This window comes from Lactuca saligna, chromosome 5 (assembly GCF_052625555.1).
Source record: "Lactuca saligna cultivar CGN05327 chromosome 5, ASM5262555v1, whole genome shotgun sequence".
Classification (NCBI taxonomy): domain Eukaryota; kingdom Viridiplantae; phylum Streptophyta; class Magnoliopsida; order Asterales; family Asteraceae; genus Lactuca; species Lactuca saligna.
Window position 1 is genome coordinate 280131168 of NC_136421.1, and position 22565 is coordinate 280153732.

General features: G+C 38.6%; 1 long non-coding RNA gene across 1 annotated transcript; it reads left to right on the forward strand.

Annotated features, from left to right (window-relative positions):
• The first annotated feature begins 18075 nt into the window (after nucleotides 1-18075).
• Nucleotides 18076-18518, forward strand: LOC145047202 (uncharacterized). The gene is made up of 3 exons (XR_013682139.1): nucleotides 18076-18149; nucleotides 18246-18319; nucleotides 18420-18518. It is a non-coding gene; the product is annotated as an uncharacterized LOC145047202 (long non-coding RNA).
• The last annotated feature ends 4047 nt before the right edge of the window (nucleotides 18519-22565 follow it).

Below are 22565 nucleotides of genomic sequence, written 5' to 3' on the forward strand. Positions count from 1 at the left end.
AAGAATGAGGTACTTAACACTCACCAAGAGTGTTGCATGTTTAATGTTTTTATTTCGAAAATAGAGCCTACGACATTTAAGGTTGTAATGCAAAAATCAGATTGGGTTGTTGCTATGCAATATGATCTAGCTAAATTCGAAAGAAACAAGGTTTGGAGATTAATTCCTAAACCTGAAGATGTTTTAATTGTAGGGTTAAAATGGATTTCTAAAAATAAAACCGACAAAGATGGCAACATTGTTCGAACTAAAGCTAGGCTTGTAGTTAAAGGCTATTCGAACCAAGAATGTATCGATTATGAAGAAACCTTTTGTAACGCTCGTGTTTCTAGGCTAGGCATTAATATTGACATAGTAGTCTAGGTTAACCTTTGTAACTCATTTTGAAGAAATGAAAAGGAATTATGTGAATATTATGTGTTTTATGTTTAATTATTAGGATTTAATTAATTAAGAATAAAAATGAGTGTCAAAAATAAATATTAGATAAAGCCGATGTCTATTAAGAAATTTGTAGTGGTCATGACAAGGATTACGGATATATACAGAATACCGAAATCTGAGTTATAACGAAGAACTTATGACCTGTCAAAGTTTCACGACAAAACCGGTATGGTGTCGAATAACGTAAAAAGTGAGTTTTTGATAAACTACTTTTTAGCCTTAGTAATCTAACCGAAAGTCGTAGTGTTCTTTAAACCGAGAGTATGTATAAAAAGAACGCCCAAATCTGACTTCGTATGAGGAAGTTATGATTTTTCTAAGTTCCAGCTTAGCAGTAGACAGCTAAAAACTCAAATTTTAGATCAAGTGATTTTTAGCCGAAACAACCTAAACAAGAATCGAAGGTCTCGTCAACAGTAGTACAACAGTAAAAAGACAGACAAAAATGGACGTCGGATGAAGAAGTTATGATTTTTTAACGGATTTCCTGTCCCGGTCTGTTACAAAATAATAATACAAAATTTAAACACAAAATTAGCAGATGAAGTATAAACGAAAGTTGTAGAGCATAATTTTACCTACCCGTGCATAAAAAAGAACGTCAAAAATGGATTTCGTATGCGAATGTTATCGATTTTAGAAGTTTTTGCACAAAAATCAAGAAAATCCCAAAATCCGAGAAATTTCGCATAGGTGGACTTCGGCCACGTCACCTTCGCTGCATGTGTGCCACGTGTCCGAACTGCTGAGTCACCTAAGGACAACTAGCGAGGCGTGTTGCGTTCTTCTCGAGTCTGACGTTCAGTCCAATCGGAGGCTACTCCATGTCCGATCTTGATGTGTCATCAGAAGCGTATCCGAACCGGAGAGCCGATCGAAGTGGTCCAATAAGAATCCGACATGTGTTGCGGTGACTCTCACATTAGAGCCAGCTACTTCGCTCCGCAGACGCCACATGCCTTCGCCTCCTACTGCCTCATGTCTTCGCTGCTGACTCGCCCTTCGGACCTCGCCCTATAAATACAAGTATTGCGAGCCTTCCCGGGTACTTTTGGAAAATTGTCCATTTTCACCATTTTGACATCCCCTGAAGCCCCGATATCAATTCTAACACCCAAAACACGCCCCAGAGTGCCCGAGAAGCCCGGGAAATTTATCTTTTTGTTTTTGAAGCCCAACCCTCGCAGAGTCCGGTTTCTCAATAAAACTCATGGTTTTGTTAGAAACGGTCGTTTTAGGAAACGATGAGCTGCCCGATTATCGTTAAATCAAGTGAGTGTATAGTCACTTTCATCTTACACATAGATATGAAGTATTTTATATAAAATATGTGCTATGTGTATATATGCTGTTTATTTAATTGAAATGGATGTTGAATGAATGTTTTATACATGTTTAAAATAATTTAAAATGTATATATATTTTATCTTCAAATATGTTGGATAAAACATGGGTAGATAAAGAATGAAGGATAAAAGTACAATATAGATGTCCGTTGGTAGCTATGAATTTAGTACGGTATAGATGTACGCTGGTAGCTATGGATTTAGTACGTTGGCAGCTATGGACTTAGTGCTTGTTGTATAAACGTTGGCGATGATGTGACTTCGTGCCTGTTTGACATAATTTGCTAAGGAAAAGTAGTGTTGTCACCCCGATGTTTGTCTTGTTTGACATAAATTGCTGAGGAAAGCAATGTTGTCACCTTATTCGTTGTTTTGTGTTAGGTTCTCTTGATTGACATAAATTGCTGAGGAAAGCAATGTTGTCACCTTATTGGTTGTCTTGTTTGACATAAATTGTTGAGTAAAACAATGTTGTCACCCCATTGGTTGTCTTATTTGACATAAATTGCTAAGGAAAGCAGTGTTGTCACCCCGATGGTTGCCTTATATGACAAAAATTGCTGAGGCACCTCCGAAGCAATGTTGTCCCCCTAATGAAAATCCTTAGGCTAGGTCCCTTGTGATAGTTGTTTTAGGGACGTAAAGTGAGGATGATGGGAATGGGTAATTAGGGTTATTTTTGGTTGATGAAATTAATAAAAATATTGTTGATTGATAAACTTAATAAGATTATTATTTATTGTAGGTTGAAAACCCTATATGCTCACAAGGCTTCCAAGCCTGACCCACTCAGCTTTTTATATGACAGGTAGTGGACCCCGAGCCTAGTCTGATGATGATGAGTGATTTATGGATTATAGGCCAGTAGTTGTAAATAACTGTTGTAAGGCTTATAATGTCTTGTTTATGCTTTTGATCTGTATCGGAACATTACATCCCGAGGTTTTGATATAAAATGAAAATATATATTTCTTAAAGAAAGGTTTTGATAAATTTTTATCATGTTTTTTTTTTGGGAACAAATTCCGCAACATCTTTGAAAGGATTACTCTGATTTTATGTTGAAAGCATAAATTAAATCGGTCTTTTATGGCCGAGAAATTAGGGGATGTCACAGTCGGTATCAGAGCATTAGTGTAAGCGAACTAAGAAATTGTAGGATTTCTATACTTAAACTTAGAATGCTAAGTGATGATTGTGAGATGAGTGTCTACCATATTTTAGACACGAGCACTAGTTTATTTTAGGAAAGATGCCTAAAATGTTTTTATGTGCTAAATGCTATACGTTTGCCGTATATGCCATTATTTGTTCGGATCTATGGTATGTTGCCGACCGGATCTGGGAACCGTATGTGTGTAGGATTCTAAACGTATGACTACGATATTAGAACTAACATATAAACGTTTCAGAGTAATAACAAAGATTTAACGTCTATCGTAAATAGAGATCTAAAATCACCTACGATTGGTGTATAGATCGAAATGGAAAGTACGCAAAGTGAATTCGGAAACGATAATTTGCAGCCTGAGCCAGTCATGATTGCTGGGGTGCAGGCAATGGTGCGTACGATGTTGGATCAATAGATGGAAGAAACGAAACGTTTACTTCAACAAAGTAAGGATGAACTTACTGTGCCAGTACGTCAGGCATCTATTCTTGAGGAAACTATCTGGGTTGTTAAGTCTATTGAAGAAATGATCAATGACAGGACTGCCAACAAGGTTGAAGTTGGCAAGAAGAGGAAATTTGAGGGGTCTTCAAGGCCCAACAAGAGCAACATATTCTCAAAGTCTGGCAAAAGAGGATGTAAAGGAAAATGGTGCGGGAAATGCAAAAATAAACACTCTGGGAATTGTGGCAGGAAGGTGAATTGCTTTAGGTGTGGAAAAATTGGGCATTACGCCAATGAGTGTATGATTCCCAAGGATGTGTGTTACGGATGTAAGGAAGAAGGCCATATTTCTAAGGACTGTCCAAAGAAAAATGAAGTAACAAGGCCAAGCGCACCGCCAACGCCAAGGGAATTTCAGAATATCCTTGACGAAGCAAATAACAACGCTAAGAAGTAGAAGTAAAGACTTGATACCCAAAGATCAAGTTATGAACTAGTAATGTGAATGGTAACAAGTGGTTTAGCCTATTAGAGGCATAGTATAGGGCAAACTTGAACCTCTGTGTAATCATTTCAATGAAATAATATAAACCCTGGTTTTGTCATCTGATGAATTGAATGACTATGTGAAATTCTTATATGGTGATTTGGAGAACTGCGAGACAATACTTGGGACGAGTATGAGTATGTGTGAATCGTAGTAGAGGCCTATACTACCGGAAGCACAGGTCTCATAATTGGATGAAGGAAAGTCACAAGGTTACCAAGGTGCTAGTAATTGATTCAGTCTTGTTCTAGTCTGTCGTTACCATCATTTCGGTAATGACTAAGAAGATAATTGTTATTCTGACCTAAGAGGTCATATCGAATCGATTCCAACTAAGATAAGTATGTCACGTGGTTTAGAGAACCAAGTTCGATGTAGCATTTGACTTAAGCCAGAAGATTGAAGTGAAGATGATCAAAGCGGTCAATAGAAGTATCACACTCATTCTTAAAGAAGTTGTGTGACATCCCCAAAATCTCGGCCAGAAAAGACCGATTTTCATTTATGCTTTTAAAATAAATTCAGAGTAAATCCTTTTGATTTGAAAGAGTTGCGGAATTTGTTCCCAAAAACAAAAGATGATAAAACAATGTTTACCAAAGCATTTCTTAAAAGAAATGTATTTTTCATTATATAATCAAAACTCGGGGTGTCATGTTCCGATATAGACCAATAAGGATAAACGATAACATTACAAGTCATTCAACAAATATTTACATATACAGACTTGTAAACAAAACAACTTGATGGTTCATCCATCTTACGCCCTTGCGTCACTTCCTGTAATACAAATAAAACTGAGTGGGTCAGGCTTGGGAGTCTGGTGAGCATATAGGGTTTTCAACCCACAATAAATAATTAAATTAATTATTATCAACCAACAATAACCCAGTTACCCATTCCCGTTATTCTCACTTTAAGTCCCTAAAATAACTAACACAAGGGACCTAATCTAAGAATATTTTCATCGGGGTGACAACACATGCTGCGGGGGTTCCTCAGCAATATAAGTCAAATAAGGCAACCATGAGGGGGATGGAATACAACGAATGAACACCCAAGTTCATTAACACCTACAGGTTATGAGCCTGCTAGCGTTCCACTAGACTGTCTAGAAAAGTCCGTGGTCGTCATCTAAATTCCGCTAGATGACTGGATCAAAACAACAACGAGACCTCTCATCTACTTATTACACACCAACTATCTACCGATGTTCTACCCAACATATTAGTAGATAAAAACATACATTTTTATACATATTTTCAAAACCTGTATTGCATGCTTAATCAATACATTTTCCATATAACAGATGAGGCACACACACATAACACGTATTTCATATAGAAATTATCATATCTATAAGATAGAAGAAAGTGAATATACATTCACACACATAACAACAAAATATACACATAACATGTATCTCGTATAAAATACTTCATAATTATACGTTAGGAGAAAGTAACAACGCACTCACACGTATAAACAAAACAATATACTTAATACACTCAAACGATACTTGTATTATTATTGCGTTTATGAAAGGTAGTATACACTCACTTGATCAGAAGATGATCGGACAGCACTACGACTTGCAAAAGTAGTAATCCTTAGCAGATCTGGAAGATCTCTACAAAAATCGAACTTCTCGCGGGCAGAGCTTCAGCTCGGAAACCGCACTTCTCGGGATCTTTGGGATCTCGGGACTTTCTTCGGCACTCGGGAATATTACCGGGGCTTCGGGGTATTTTTGGCACGCAAATCGAGGCAATACGGGAGAGAGAATGGAGAAAAATAGCAAAGAAACTCGGCAGCCTCGCATCCTATTTATAGGAGGCTGATGCCTCGGAATACGCTGGGCGTACTGGTCCGAAATCGTCACTGCGTTCGTCATCCGAACTCCTCGAGTGCGAGTGTCGACATTTTCGCTGTACGCGGGGCGTACTCCGGATGAGTCCGGTGACTCGCCTTCGGATAAGGCCAGATTTTCCAATTAAAATTAAATACAAATTATTTAATAATCTTCGGAAATTCATATCTTGTTCATACGAACTCCATTTTCGACGTTGTTTATATCCACGCGAATGTGAGACTACGCTCTACAACTTTCGTTTAGATTCCGTCGGCTAATTTTGACTTTATTTTTATTATTTATTTTTAATAGGCCGGGACAGAAAATTTCTTTATAAATTCATAACTTCTTAGTTTGACGTTCGTTCTCGCCTAACTTTTTATCGCTTTGATACTAACAACGAGATCTTCGATTCTCGTTTAGAACACTAAGGCTAAATATCGCTCTAACGTAAATTTCACTTTTTACGTTATTCAGCGGTGCCGGTTCTGTCGCGAAACTTCGACAGGTCATAACTTCCTCGTTATAACTCGGATTTCAGCATTCTTTTTATCTTCGGAAACCTTGTTTCAACTACTACAACATTATCTAAAGATATCAAGTTTATTTTACACTTAAATTTTGACGCTTATTTTTATTCTTAATTAATCAAACCACATAATTAAGCAATTAAGCACAAAACACATAATACTCAAATAATACACTTCTAGTATTTCAAAACAGGTTACAAAGGTTAACCTAGACTATTACATTGCTAAAAATGCAAGCCCAGAAACACAGGCGTTACAATTCTCCCCACCTTAGAATGATTTCGTCCCCGGAATCACACCTCAACAAACAAATGCGGATAGTGACCCATCATGTCACTCTCCGTCTCCCAGGTGAGATTCGGCCCATTCGTGTGTTTCCATCGGACAAGCACTAACTCGACCATCTTGCGTCGCAACTTCTTAATCTTTCGGTCAACAATTGCCTCTGGTTCTTCAATAAACCTTTTGTTCTCATCGATTCTCAACTCCGAAAGTGGAATCATGTCGGGAACTTCCCCCGTGAACTTCCGTAAATAACACACATGAAAAGTGTTATTAATTCCATTCAGTTCTTCTAGTAGTTCGAGCTTGTAAGCTTGGTTCCCAATCCTCTGAAGAAGTTTAAACGGTCCAATAAACCTTGGACTCAATTTTCCCCTTTTACCAAATCTTATAAGTCCCTTCCACGGCGAGACTTTAAGCAAAACCGAATCCCCAACTTCAAAAGTCATCGGTCTTCGCTTTTTGTCAGCATAGCTCTTTTGACGATCCTGAGCTGCTAACATTCTTTCCCTAATTATTTTCAACTTTTCAGCAGTTTGATGAACCATCTCCGGTCCCATATACTGCTTTTCCCCAGCCTCAAGCCAACAAGACGGCGTACGACACTTTTGACCACACAAAGCTTGGTAAGGTGCCATCTTAATGCTCAAGTGAAAACTATTGTTATAGGAAAATTCTACCAATGGTAAATGTTCATCCCAATTACCTAGGAATTCCAAGGTACATGCTCTCAGCATATCTTCAAGTGTTTGTATCGTTCTTTCACTCTGACCATCAATCTGCGGATGGTAAGCTGTACTTAAACACAACTTGGTACTCATTTCCTCTTGTAGACTTTTCCAAAACCTTGAGGTGAAACGACTATCACGATCCGACACAATGGTTTGCGGAACACCGTTAAGTCTCACAATTTCCTTCACATAAGGATTCGCAAGCTTTTCCATAGACCATTTCTCCCTGGCTGCTATGAAATGCGCACTCTAAGTGAATCGATCGATGACCACCCAAATCATGTCGTGACCATTCTTTGTTCTGGGCAGTTTAGTGACAAAATCCATAGCAATGTCTTCCCACTTACCCATAGGCACAGGTAAAGGTTCTAAACTCCCATACAGTTTCTGATGTTGTGTCTTGACTCTCGCACAAGTCACACACTCTGCCACATACTTTGCAACATCAAGCTTCATCGTCGGCCACCAGTAGTAGGGTTTCAGGTCCCGATACATTTTAGTGCTACCGGGATGAATCGAGTACATGGTCATGTGAGCTTCTTCCATCAGAAGATCTCTGACTCCTCCTGTCTTAGGTATCCAAATCCGATCTTGGAACACCTTCAGTCCATGACTGTTTACACCGAACACCAACGTTTTTCCCAAACGTTCCTCCTTCCGGTCATTCTTTTTAGAAGCTTCCTCTTGAGCTTTCTTTATACTTTCCACAATGGTCGAGACAACTTCAATTCTCAACGCTCTTGGCCTTTTCCTTTCAAGATTGACTTTCCAACTGAGAGCATCAGCAACAACGTTAGCTTTACCGGGATGGTAAAGTATCTCACAGTCGTAGTGCTTAAGTAATTCCATCCAGCGTCGTTGCCTCATATTCAATTCCTTCTGATTAAAGAGGTATTGGAGAATCTTATGATCAGTGAAAAGTTTGCACTTCGTGCCATAGAGGTAATGCCTCCATATTTTCAGAGCGAAAACTACCGCTGCCAACTCCAAATCATGAATCGGGTAATTCTTTTCATGCTCCTTCAGCTGTCGAGACGCATATGCTATCACCTTTACTCTTTGGGTTAAAACACAACCCAATCCAACCCCAGACGCATCGCTATAAACAGCGAAGTCTTCAACTCCATCGGGTAGAGAAAGTACCGGTGCCTCGCATAGCTTCTTCTTTAGCTTCTCGAATGCTTCTTTATGCTTATCACTCCAAGCATAAGTAGCTCCTTTGTAGGACAAAGCTGTCAACGGAGTAGCGATCGAAGAAAAGTCTTGGATAAACCTGTGGTAATATCCGGCTAATCCTAAAAAGATTCGGATCTCCGTGGGACTTTTCGGTTGTTCCCACTTCATTACAGCTTCAATCTTTGCTGGATCAACCATTATCCCTTCTTGGTTGACCACGTGACCCAAGAATTGGACTTCACGAATCCAAAAATCACATTTGGAGAACTTAGCATACATCTTCTCCTTCTTCAAGACTTCTAACACTTCTCATAAGTGTCTGCCATGCTCCTCTTGGCTTTTTGAGTAAATCAGAATGTCGTCTATGAACACTATCATGGATTTATCAAGGAACGGATTACAAACCCTATTCATTAAATCCATGAATGTTGTTGGAGCATTGGTTAGTCCAAACGACATAATCAAGAACTCGTAGTGTCCATATCTAGTTCTGAATGCAGTCTTCTCTATATCCTGCTCTCTTAGTTTCAGCTGATGATATCCTGACCTAAGATCGATCTTCGAGAAATAGCTCGAACCTTGCAATTGATCAAACAGGTCATCAATACTTGGCAACTGATATCTATTCTTTATTGTTGCTTTGTTCAGCTCTCTGTAATCAATGCACATTCTCATACTTCCATTTTTCTTTTTCACGAATAACACCGGAGCTCCCCAGGGTGATGAACTAGGTCTAATGAAACCTTTGTCCAATAACTCCTGAAGTTGCATCATCAGCTCCTTTATCTCCATTGGTGCTAATCGATAAGGTGCTTTTGCTATTGGCGTTGTTCCTGGTAACAAGTCAATTCGGAACTCCACTTGTCTATCAGGTGGTAATCCAGGAAGATCTTCGGGAAATATTTCCGGATAATCACACACCACTGGAATACTCTGCATCACCTTCTTTTCCTTCTTAGCATCAATCACGAATGCTAAATACAATGTACATCCCTTGGTCAAACACTTTCTGGCTTTCATTAGGGAAATGATTCCAGAATTCACTCTGCGTTTGTCCCCATACACCATAAACGATTCCTTTCCAGGCGGTTTTACTTTAACTATCTTCTTCTTGCATAAAATTTCGGCATCATTGGCGCTGAGCCAATCCATTCCCAAAACGATGTCGAAACCATTAAGTTTGATAGGTAATAATTCCTCGTGAAACTTATTCCCATTAAGGTTGATTAAGATGTTTTTCATACGATGGCTAACAGGTACAAACTTGCCACTAGCAACTTCGACTAATAAAGCATCATCTAATCTATCAACAGGCAAAGCTAGTTATCTACCAAATTCATGGAATATAAAGGAGTAGTTGGCTCCAGAATCAAATAAAATTTGGGCAGGCAATGTGTTTACGAGAAAGGTACCTGAAGTGCCATCAGCTTCATCTTTAGCAGCTTCCAGTGTCATCTGGAATCCTCTCGCCTTTGGCTTTGGTGGAATGTTGGGCTTAGCTGCCTCCTTTTTCTTTGGACAGTCTTTCAAAATGTGCCCCTCTTCATTACAACCAAAACACATCCTTTTGTTGTTCGGACATTCATTGGCGAAATGTCCAACCTTCCCACACTTGTAGCAGGTCACATCCTCGCTACATTTCCCAAAGTGCTTTCTCTTACACTTTTCACACCACTTCGCTTCGCCTCTTTTTCCTCAACCAAACTTTTTCGAATCAGATTTCGAAAATTTTCTTTTCTTACCGGAACCAGATGTTCCCTCAAACTTCCTCTTCTCACCAACCTCAACCTTGTTAGTGGTTCTCCCTTTTATCATGTTCTCAACAGACTTGGCAGCCCAGATAGCTGCCTCTAGAGTATGTGCCTGATGTACTGGCACCTCGTACTCCCATGGGAGTCCCTTCGCATACCAGTCCACCTTTGTCAGCTCGTCTGGAACGATACGCAAGGCAAACTCCATCTTATCGGTGAAGTTATTGGTGTATTCATCAACTGACATGCTGCCTTTCGTTAATCTCAGAAACTTGTTCTCCAATTCCAAAAGATTTTGAGCCGAGCAGAACTTGCGCTTGAACTGCACCAAGAACTCTGCCCATGACAATTGCAGTGGCTCGTTTGGGCTTAAAGTCTTCCCTAGAGTGTTCCACCAACGAACGGCTCCACCTCGGAATTAACGTACTGCATAGATGGTCTGCAACTTGCCTCTGCAGCCACAAGTCATGAAGGCTAACTCCATTTCATAGATCCAATCCATCACTCCTATCGGATCCTCCTTTCCATTGAAGGTCGATGGTTTGCAAGTTAGAAAGTCCTTTTACTTGAATCCCATTCCATCATTCCTTCCATCATGGTTGTCTCGCCTAACTATCGGTGGGTTGGCTTGACCAACTGATCCACTGAAGTTTCCACCTTCCGAGTGCCCTTCATTTAATTCAGGCTCTTCCACACGAATTGATAGTTCTTCACGATTCTGTTGAAGCAACCGTGTAGTTTCATCCATCTAACGATCCAACATCGTTTGAATCATCATTTGCACACCAGCCATGGTTATTGGCTCAGGTGCTGCTGCTATGACAGGTCTTTGTTCAATCACTGGTGGTTGATTCCTGTTTTTATCAGCATTTCCAACTCCACTTCTTATTCTCACCATTTTTTTGATCTACACACCCAATAAGGTTAAATTAGATCCTCATTCACGATAGATATTCAAATCATCCTTATCACTCCGAAACGTTTACATGCTAGTTCTAATATCGTAGACGTACGCTTACAATCCTACACTCATAAGGTTTTTAGATCCGGTCGGCAACAGACCATAGATCCGAACAAATAATATCATATATGGCAACATATAACATATAGCACATAATGCATTTTAGGCAACTTTCCTAAAATAAACTAGTGCTCGTGTCTAAAATATAACAGACACACATCTCAAAATTCCACTTAGCATTCTAAGTTTAAGTCTAGAAATCCTACAAATTCCTAGTTCGCTTAAACTAATGCTCTGATACCAACTGTGACATCCCCAAAATCTCAGCCAGAAAAGACCCATTTTCATTTATGCTTTTAAAATAAATTCAGAGTAAATCCTTTTGATTTGAAAGAGTTGCGGAATTTGTTCCCAAAAACAAAACATGATAAAACAATGTTTACCAAAGCATTTCATAAAAGAAATGTATTTTTCATTATATAATCAAAACTCGGGGTGTCATGTTTCGATATAGACCAATAAGGATAAACGATAACATTACAAGTCATTCAACAAATATTTACATATACAGAATTCTAAACAAAACAACTTGATGGTTCATCCATCTTACGCCCTTGCGCCACTTCCTGTAATACAAATAAAACTGATTGGGTCGGGCTTGGGAGCCTGGTGAGCATATAGGGTTTTCAACCCACAATAAATAATTAAATTAATTATTATCAACCAATAATAACCCAGTTACCCATTCCCGTTATTCTCACTTTAAGTCCCTAAAATAACTAACACAAGGGACCTAATCTAAGAATATTTTCATCGGGGTGACAACACATGTTGCGGGGGTTCCTCAGCAATATAAGTCAAATAAGGCAACCATGAGGGGGATGGAATACAGCGAATGAACACCCAAGTTCATTAACACCTACAGGTTATGAGCCTGCTAGCGTTCCACTACACTGTCTAGAAAAGTCGGTGGTCATCATCTAAATTCTGCTAGATGATTGGATCAAAACAACAACGAGGCCTCTCATCTGTTTATTACACACCAACTATCTACCCATGTTCTACCCAACATATTACTAGATAAAAACATACATTTTTATACATATTTTTGAAACCTATATAGCATGCTTGATCAATACATTTTCCATATAACAGATGAGGCACACACACATAACACATATTTCATATAAAAATAATCATATCTGTAAGATAGAAGAAAGTGAATATACATTCACACACATAACAACAAAATATACACATAACACGTATCTCGTATAAAATACTTCATAATTATACGTTAGGAGAAAGTAACAACGCACTCTCACGTATAAACAACAATATACTTAATATACTCAAACCATACTTGAATTATTATTGCTTTTATGAAAGGTATTATACACTCACTTGATCAGAAGATGATCGGACAGCACTACGACTTGCAAAAGTAGTAATCCTTAGCAGATCTGGAAGATCTCTACAAAAATCGAACTTCTCACGGGCAGAGCTTCGGCTCGGAAACCGCACTTCTCGGGATCTTCGGGATCTCGGGACTTGCTTCGGCACTCGGGAATATTACCGGGGCTTCGGCGTATTTCTGGCACGCAAATCGAGGCAAAACAGGAGAGAGAATGGAGAAAAATAGCAAAAAAACTCGGCAGCCTCGCATCCTATTTATAGGAGGCTGATGCCTCGGAGTATGCGGGGCGTACGCCAGTACGCGGGGCGTACTGGTCCGAAATCGTCACTGCGTTCGTCATCCGAAGTCCTCGAGTGCGAGTGTCGACATCTTCGCTGTACGCGGGGAATACTCGGATAAGTCCGGTGACTCGCCTTCGGATAAGGCCGGATTTTCCACTTAAAATTAAATATAAATTATTTAATAAACTTCGGAAATTCATATCTTGTTCATACGAACTCCGTTTTTGACGTTCTTTATATCCACGCGAAGGTGCAACTACGCTCTACAACTTTCGTTTAGACTCCATCGGCTAATTTTGATTTTATTTTTATTATTTATTTTTAATAGGTCGGGACAGAAAATTTCGTTATAAATTCATAACTTCTTCGTTTGACGTCCGTTCTCGCCTAACTTTTTATCGCTTTGATACTAACAACGAAATCTTTGATTCTCGTTTAGATCACTAAGGCTAAATATCGCTCTAACGTAAATTTCACTTTTTACGTTATTCAGCGGTGCCGGTTCTATCGCGAAACTTCGACAGGTCATAACTTCCTAGTTATAACTCGGATTTCGGCATTCTTTATATCTTCGGAAACCTTGTTTCAACTACTACAACATTATCTAAAGATATCAAGTTTATTTTACACTTAAATTTTGATGCTTATTTTTATTCTTAATTAATCAAACCACATAATTAAGCAATTAAGCACAAAACACATAATACTCAAATAATACACTTCTAATATTTCAAAACGGGTTACAAAGGTTAACCTAGACAATTACATTGCTAAAAATGGCAAGCCCAGAAACACAAGCGTTACAAGTTGGTAGTTAGAAATGATAAATGTTGAATCGTGATTGTATCATATTAGAACATGAAGGAAGCTATAGTTTGTTCCGAAATTTGTCCCTAGGAGATCTGAGTCTAAGTATTGAATTATACGATGAGAGATCATTAGAACACGATCCGTCGGTCTGTTACAATAAATGAAGGTAAGTACTTACTCTAATAAGAAGAATGATTCCTCAATAAGGATTTATTTTGTAACTTGAAGGTTACGATTGAAAGTCCTACGCAGATCTGAAGCTTTTTAGAAATAGTTGGATATTACCGAAGGTTTATCCAAGGCTTTTCTTTGATCGCTACTCCATTTAAAGCTTTGACCCACAAATGAGCTATTTATATTTGGAATGAGAAGCATAAGGAAGCTTTTGAGAAATTAAAGAAGAGATTGTGTGAACAACCGATTCCTTCGTTACCTGAAGGAGTTGATGACTTCACAATTTATAGTGATGCCTCTGGAGTTGGGTTAGGTTGTGTTCTGACCCAAAGGGATAAAGTGATAGCATATGCATCGAGGTAATTGAAGCTTGAAAAGAACTACCCCACTCATGATTTGGAGCTGGCAGCGGTAGTATCCGCCTTAAAGATATGGAGGCGCTCTCTTTATGGTACTAAATGCAAACTTTTCACTGATCATAAGAGCCTTCAATATCTCTTTAATCAGAAGAAATTGAAGATCAGGCAACAGCGCTGCTAGAGTTACTTAAGGACTACGACTGTGAGATACTTTACCGCCTTGGTAAAGCAAATGTTGCTGCTAATGCTCTTAGTCGGAAGGTAAATCTTGAAATGAAAAGGGCAAGAGCATTGAGGATTGAAGTTGTCTTGATAATTGTGAAAAGTATAAAGAAAGATCAAGAGGGAGCTTTAGAGAAAAATGATCGAAACGAAGAATGTTTGGGGAAAAACGTTAGTGTTTGATACAAGCGGTCAAGGGCTGAAGGTATTCAACGATAGGATTTAGGTACCTAAGACGGGAGGAGTAAGAGATCTTCTGATGGAAGAAGCTCACAAGACCATGTACTCGATTCATCCCAACAGTACAAAAATGTATAGGGATCTAAAGCCCTATTACTGGTGGCCGACGATGAATCTCGATGTTGCTAAGTATGTGCCCGAGTATGTAACATGTGCTAGGGTTAAAGCACAACATCAGAAACCGTATTGGAGTTCAGAACCTTTACCTATACCCATGGGTAAATGGGACATCACTATGGATTTTGTGACTAAACTGCCCACAACAAGGAATGGTCACGACATGATTTAGGTGGTCGTTGATCACTTCACTAAGAGTGTGCATTTCATAGCAGCGAACGAGAAATGGTCTATGGATAAACTTGCGAGTTCTTACGTGAAGGAAATTGTGAGGCTTCTCGGTGTTCCGTTAACGGTTGTATCAGATCGGGACAGCCGTTTTACCTCAAGGTTTTGGAGGAGTCTATAAGAGGAATTGGGTACCAAGTTGTGTTTGAATACAACTTACCATCCACAAACTGATGGTCAAAGCGAACGAACAATTCAAACATTAGAGGATATGTTAAGAGCATGTATCCTAGAATTCCAATGTAACTTGGATGAGCACTTAGCTTTACTAGAATTTTCCTATAATGATAGTTTCCACTCGAACATCAGGATGGCACCTTCTCATGCTATGTATGGAGAAAAGTGTCGAACACCGTCATGTTGACTGGAGGTAGGGGAAAAGCAGTTTGTGCACTACAAGAAAAGGACCCTTTTACGACGCGCAAAGGACGACACTCAATGATTTATGTTATGCAAAAGAGAGTGATGTTAAAAAAGTGTCGTCTCTTCAAAAGATTTAAAGATTTAGGTCACGTATTACTGCGTGCCCTTAAATTAATGTCTAAAAAAACACGGAGGGCACCACTAATAAAGTGGGTGTCGTCTAAGGTTGTCGCTTTATAAATTTTAGTGGAACGCGCGTTCCATCTTTTAATGGCAGGGGGAAAATGAGATCCTAAAAAATTAAAAACCCACGTTTCATCCATCTTTTAAGGTTTCCATGTAAACCTTGGACCTCGTTTGCAGGTTTTATTCTCTGATCAAGTTGTTGCTGTTCGGGAAGGAATAACGAGTTTATCCTCTCCACCAGCCAGACAACCTTCACTGTCTCCTTCTCCTTTTCTCTGTAAACCCTAATCCACCTCCACCACTACCGAATCCCTTTTGTTTATCCTAAAGAATAACGCAACCAAGCTCGTATCTCAGATCAAGTACTCCGGCGTGGAGTTAATAAGTGTTCCTTCACCCAACTTGGCTATGGATTCCCGGTATGGCATCACAACCCTGCGACTTGGTTACTCTCAAGCCTAATAGGGTCGTTGAAACCCTTAAGAATCTCACTACAAGGTTTCGTGACTATAGAGTGGTTGATGTCGTGAACTTGTTACCCACTGCCAATGATGGAACCATCACGCATTTATATATGCAGGTGAGTAATCAAATCTTAGTATAGTCATCAGTAAACACTTTGTTTTTATGAATTACGCTGTTTGTAAATCTTTTGAATCTTCTAAACACAGTTGATATTTTATTTTTCTACGCTCCTACAACTCGGGCTACTGCTTGTTACTTCTGGTTGCTTTGTTACTTCATAAGACAACAACCTGGTAATCTTTGAATAATTAATCACTGCCTGTTTAGGGATACTTTTTGGTGAACACCAACTGTTTGATAAAATGTCCCAATGAGTGACTCTTGCATTTTCACGCTATATTATATATTTTGAGCAAGGGACTACACATGTTTTTATTAAATTTGAAGTGTAATGTATAATAGCAATAACATTGAGGTAGATTACATGTATTGTTCTTTTATGTGTTATTGTGTTTTGAAGTAGTTCTTGCACATCTTGAGCAGGTAGAATTCGCACATTCGTTTCTTTTGGTAAAATCATAAATGTATTTTTCTTTTCTTCTTCCCTAATTGTTGTTTGATCTGCTGCGTTTCAGCTGCTGAACTTGTTAGATGTGATCATTGACAATGCGGAAAGCAAGCAAGCTCCTGCTCCTGAAGAATAACCTACTCAGATGTCCACACTAAATGTTGATGCTGCTGGTGGCTTAGGCTCAAATACCAAATCACCCAAAGCTGATCATGCCTCTAAGCCCTCATCTTCCGGTGCTAATACAGAATATGACTCCCACATTATGCTGCTAAACTTACCACAAGCAGAACTATGTCTTCTATGCTCAATGCTTGCACATGAATGGTATGTGATCACTACTTCACTTCACTTTTCTCATTATATGTTAAATCATATGGGAACATGTTGTGTTAAACTATAAACTTTGTTGTTTTAGTTTGTCGGATAATGCATATGCTCTTGTCGCAGAGGTATTGAAGAAGCTGGTGACAATCGCTCTTGTGTATTACAGGGGACTGTTTTAGACACAGCCAAGTCGCTTATATTTCCTCTTCCACTCGTGGCTGCTGCTCATCAACAATTCCTAGCAGGTATGCTCTACATCAATAACATTATATGAATGCTAAAATCCAATGAATAATCAGTGATTCTTGTTTGTGTTCATATTGAACAGGCTGTAGACATGCAGATGCAAATGGTCTTGATGGTTTAAAGGTTCAAATTATACTCTGTTTGAACTAGGTTTAGTTTCAAAATATTTTCTTGCATATTTTGAAAATTGCTAATATTTAATTTCTCTTTTTTGGGCATGATAGTAGATGAAACATAGCTACCTATCAAGGGCCACCATACATGGGAATCATATGGTAAGTTTTATTAAAATATATTAATCTCAAACCTGTAAATGCTTTTCCCATATCTTTGTTGAAATGAATTTATCTCATAGTTAGTAAAACCCCCCATTTGCATTTTTTAGTAAAATACTAACTGATTATTTCAAAACTCCTTTCTTTCCTTGAAGCAAATGCATTTATTTATTCATTTATTTATGGTTAATAAAATTGCAGACACGCAAGAGAGTGTTGATTAATGCGTTCACTGTGCGTGATACATTTCCTCCTGCTAGAGGAGCAGGTCAATTTACTTTGGTTTTATATTTTCCCCCAATGAAATTACTTAATTAATTATAAATCTTTCTTTCTATATATAAATATTTTTTTCTAAAATACAAATACTCATTCTGGGGGTGGCAGGTATAATGGCTCTGTGTGCCACTAGCTCGTATTATGAACCCCAAGAGATTGCAGCTCGTATACTTCCAAATGTTGTTGTACCCACAATTGATCCTGACAGGTTATCTTATTTTCCTTTAGTTGTATTAGCTAGTGTTTAATTTTCCAAATTAAAATTAAATTTTTTTGATTTTCTACAGTGATGTCCGGTCAAAGGCTTTCCAAGCAGTTGAACAGTTTTTGCAGATAGTTAAGCAGTACCATGAAAAGGTTGTTGTTTCATTTTCTTTTTGGAATCCTTGGCTATATTATATTATATATCATTGGTTATTATTAAACAACGTGTTTAATACTATGTTTTTGTAGACATCTGGTGGGGATAGCAGTGAGGGTATGGGGTCCACAATTTCATCACTTCCAGGGAACGCAAGTATACTTGGGTATGTAATCTATTTATTTTGCTTCTTGTTGGCTTTAAAAGGTAAGACTGAAACCCAACCAACAATACATGCAATTGTAATTTATAATTTTATAATACAGATGGGCAATGAACTCTTTGACAACAAAAGGCAAACCCTCTGAACAAACCACACAAGCAATGCCTCCAAAATCCACCTCACCTCTTGTTTCTGTTGTCCCCACTACAGGTAAACATTGTTGTAACAAACACTACACTAGAGACATACATAATTTTAATTTTTTTATGGTAAAATAATTACTGGATTTGTATCATCTTAGTAGTAGTATCACGTACACATACCCAAAGTACAACAACACTAGTCCGATGTGGAAGTTCAGATTATGGTGGTGACATGGCGGATCAACCTGCACCGGTGTCACCTACCTCGACTGAAGAATGGGGGGAGCCCGAGAACAGTATCGGTATTCATGAAGATGAAGAGATTGAAAAAGACGGGTGGGACGATATGTTGCCACTAGAAGACGAAAAGCTGCCACCTGCTCTTGCAAACATCGAAGCAGCTCAAAAACGGCTTGTCATACACACAAAACCACAAGGTATTATTTATTTATTTATTTTCTAACTTTTATGATATATTTATTTGTTTGTTAATTTTATAGAATTGTATTTGTTTTTTCTTTCCAGGATCAATTCCTCGGCCGAAATCTAGGTCACATGTGAGCACAGATGCAGATGATGATTTATGGGGCTCAATAACTGCCCCTGCCCCAAAATTGGCTTAAAGGTCTTCAAATTCGAATGTGAAAGCAGCAGCAGGAGGGAGTGGGAGTGGGAGTGTTGTTGATGAGGATGATCCATGGACAACTATTGCAACACCAGCATCAGCAAAAGGGTATTCTTACAAGACTTCTCTGATTGTAGGTGTTGCTGATGTTGTCCAAAAAGAAAGTCTACACTTCTGTGTAAGTAACTATTTTATTCAGTTCTTGTTCCATTGTCTAGTAATCACCAGGAAATACGAGTGGCTGCAATGAGCTGTATTGAAGGTTCAACACAAAAAATATGGGTAGCTAATTTGAGTTGTATTGGATCTAGTTAGCTAATATTTGAGTCGCCTTATAACATTTTATATTACCTTTTCTACAGGGAGAAGTGCAACATGGAGTCATTTTCATGGAGATCTTTTGGCTTTGATGGTTCAGCACAAAAAGTTTATATTGTCTGAAATGCCTCTGTCCTTGCTATGGAAATGACCAAGTGGTTTGACACCAACTAGTAAGCTTCATATTTACCCTTTAGTTTTTTCGGATGTTGTCAGTTTGAGTCGTAACCAAATTCTAATACTGATGTGTTGATGAACAGCCACTTCATTGTCCTAGACTTGGGCCCTGGTGTGCAGTTCTCTTATGCTTCTCACAAGGTTGTGACCGAATACAAGGAGGCTAAGGCTATATGTGTTCTTGATATGCTCTTTCCTGATTCTTTTAAACAGGATTTAGAAATCTTTTTTTGTTAATATGTTGGTTGGTTATTTGTAATCCAGCTTGGAGTTGAAACTGTCCAGGTCTTTGTTGGCCCAGTCAGCTACTTATTGCTCTCAAAACGCGTGACAGATTCTAATTCTTCTTCAATTCCATATCCTGCCAAAACATTGCGACTGTTGAATACAAGGTAGGGGCATTTATGTGTTTTCACCAATCTTGTTGCATATTCTTAACTTATCCAATTTTCGCACGTTAATCCTGCTACATGGCCAATAATGATCTTTAAGGTCTGCTAGAAGGATTGGAGATTGCAATTAAGCTTCTATCTAAGACTTCACGCCAAGGACTTGATGAATTTAAGCTAGCAATGTTTTACTAGATTTGGACATGAATCGTAAGATATCATACTTTGGCATGGTAGAAGCTTTGGAGGAAATGAGACTCAAGCAAACGCAAACAAACAGAGAGTTGTTGGCACATAGTAAGCTAGAGAATGCAATTGTATATAAATTGTGCTTCTCTTGAGTTCATTTTTTAATAACATTTACTCACTATTGGAATAATTATTTGTATTTGATATATTAGTGAAATGAATTATCTTTGTTATTTATGGAATTTTATTTTGTATTATGAGATTTTTAATGTGTTATTTAATTTGAAAACTAGTAAATCTATCAAAATATATAAATTCTAAAACGTTTATCTTTATGACACAAAAAATTGTATGTCGTCTATATTTATGACGGGGGCTTTAATGATACGCAATGCGCGTCCTAAATGCGCGTCGTAAGGTTACGACATGCAAATGCGTGTCGTTGTCTTTATGACAGGGCCTTCATTGACACACATTGGGTGTCGTAAGAGCGCGTCGTAAATAGACGACACGCAAAAGCGCTTCGTCTCTCGTTATGACAGGGCCTTCCTTGACGCGCATTTGCGCGTCGTCTGAGCGTTTTACGACGCGCATTGTGCATCGTAAAAGGCTGTTTTTCTAGTAGTGGTGGGACCTAAAATAGTCGATTAGACTGCTGAAAAGTTGAAAGTGATTAGTGAAAGGATGTTAGCTGCTCAAGATTGTCAAAAGAGCTATGTTGACAAGAAAAGACAACCGATATCTTTCGAAGTTGGAGATTCGGTTTTACTTAAAGTGTCGCCATGGAAGGGACTTATAAGATTTGGTAGAAGAGGAAAGTTGAGTCCAAGGTTTATTGGACAATTTAAAGTTCTTCAAAGGATCAGGAATCAAGCTTACAAGCTAGAATTACCGGAAGAACTGGAGGGTATTCATAATACCTTTCATGTTTGTTAGTTGAGAAAGTTCAGGGGAGATGTGTTCGAGATAATTCCCATTTCTGAATTAAGGTTGGATGAAAACAAGAGGTTAATTGAAGAACCTGAGGCAATCGTTGACCGTAAGACTAAGAGGTTGCGACGCAAGATTGTCGATTTAGTGCTTGTGCGTTGGAAACATACGAATGGGCCAAATCTCACCTGGAAAACGAAGGGTGACATGATTCCGAGGACAGAATCATCCTAAGGGGGAGAGAATTGTAACGCTCGTGTTTCTAGGCTAGGCAATAATATTGACATAATAGTCTAGGTTAACCTTTGTAACTCATTTTGAAGAAATGAAAAGGAATTATGTGAATATTATTTGAATTATGTGTTTTATGTTTAATTATTAGGATTTAATTAATTAAGAATAAAAATGAGCGTCAGAAATAAATATTAGATAAAGCCGATGTCTATTAAGAAATTTGTAGTGGTCGTGACAAGGATTACGGATATATACAGAATACCGAAATCCGAGCTATAACGAAGAACTTATGACCTGTCGAAGTTTCGCGACAAAACCGACACAGTGTTGAATGATGTAAAAACTGAGTTTTTGATAAACTATTTTTTAGCCTTAGTAATCTAAACGAAATTCGTAGTGTTCGCTAAACTGAGAGTATGTATAAAAAGAACGCCCAAATCTGACTTCGTATGACGAAATTATGATTTTTCTAAGTTCCAGCTTAGCAGTAGACAGCTAAAAACTCGAATTTTAGATCAAGTAATTTTTAGCCAACACAACCTAAACGAGAATCGAAGGTCTCGTCAATAGTAGTACAACGGTAAAAAGACAGACAAAAACGAACGTCGAATGAAGAAGTTATGAATTTTTAACGGATTTCCTATTCCGGTCTGTTAAAAATAATAATATAAAAATTAAAGAAAAAATTAGTCGACGAAGTCTAAACGAAAGTTGTAGAGCGTAATTTTACCTAAGCGTGCATATAAAGAACGTCAAAAACGGAGTTCGTATGCAAATGTTATGGATTTTAGAAGTTTTTGCACAAAAATCGAGAAAATCCCAAAATCCGAGAAATTTCGCATAGGTGGCTTCGGGCACGTCACCTTCGATGCATTTGTGCCACGTGTTAGAATTGATGAGTCACCCGAGGCCACCTGGCGAGGCGTGTCGCGTTCTTCTCGAGTCCGAGGTTCGGTCCAATCGGAGGCTGCCCCGTGTCCGATCTCGATGTGTCATAAGAAGCATGTCTGAACCGGAGAGCCGTCCGAAGTGGTCCAAAAAGAATCCGACACGTGTTACAGTGACTCTCGCATCCGAGCCAGCTGCTTCGCTCCGCAGACGCCACATGCCTTCGCCTCCTGCTGCCTCGTGTCTTCGCTACTGACTCGCCCTTCGGACCTCACCCTATAAATACAAGGCTTGCGAGCCTTCCCGGGTACTTTTGGAAAATTTTCGATTTTCACCACTTTTTCAATATTTTCACC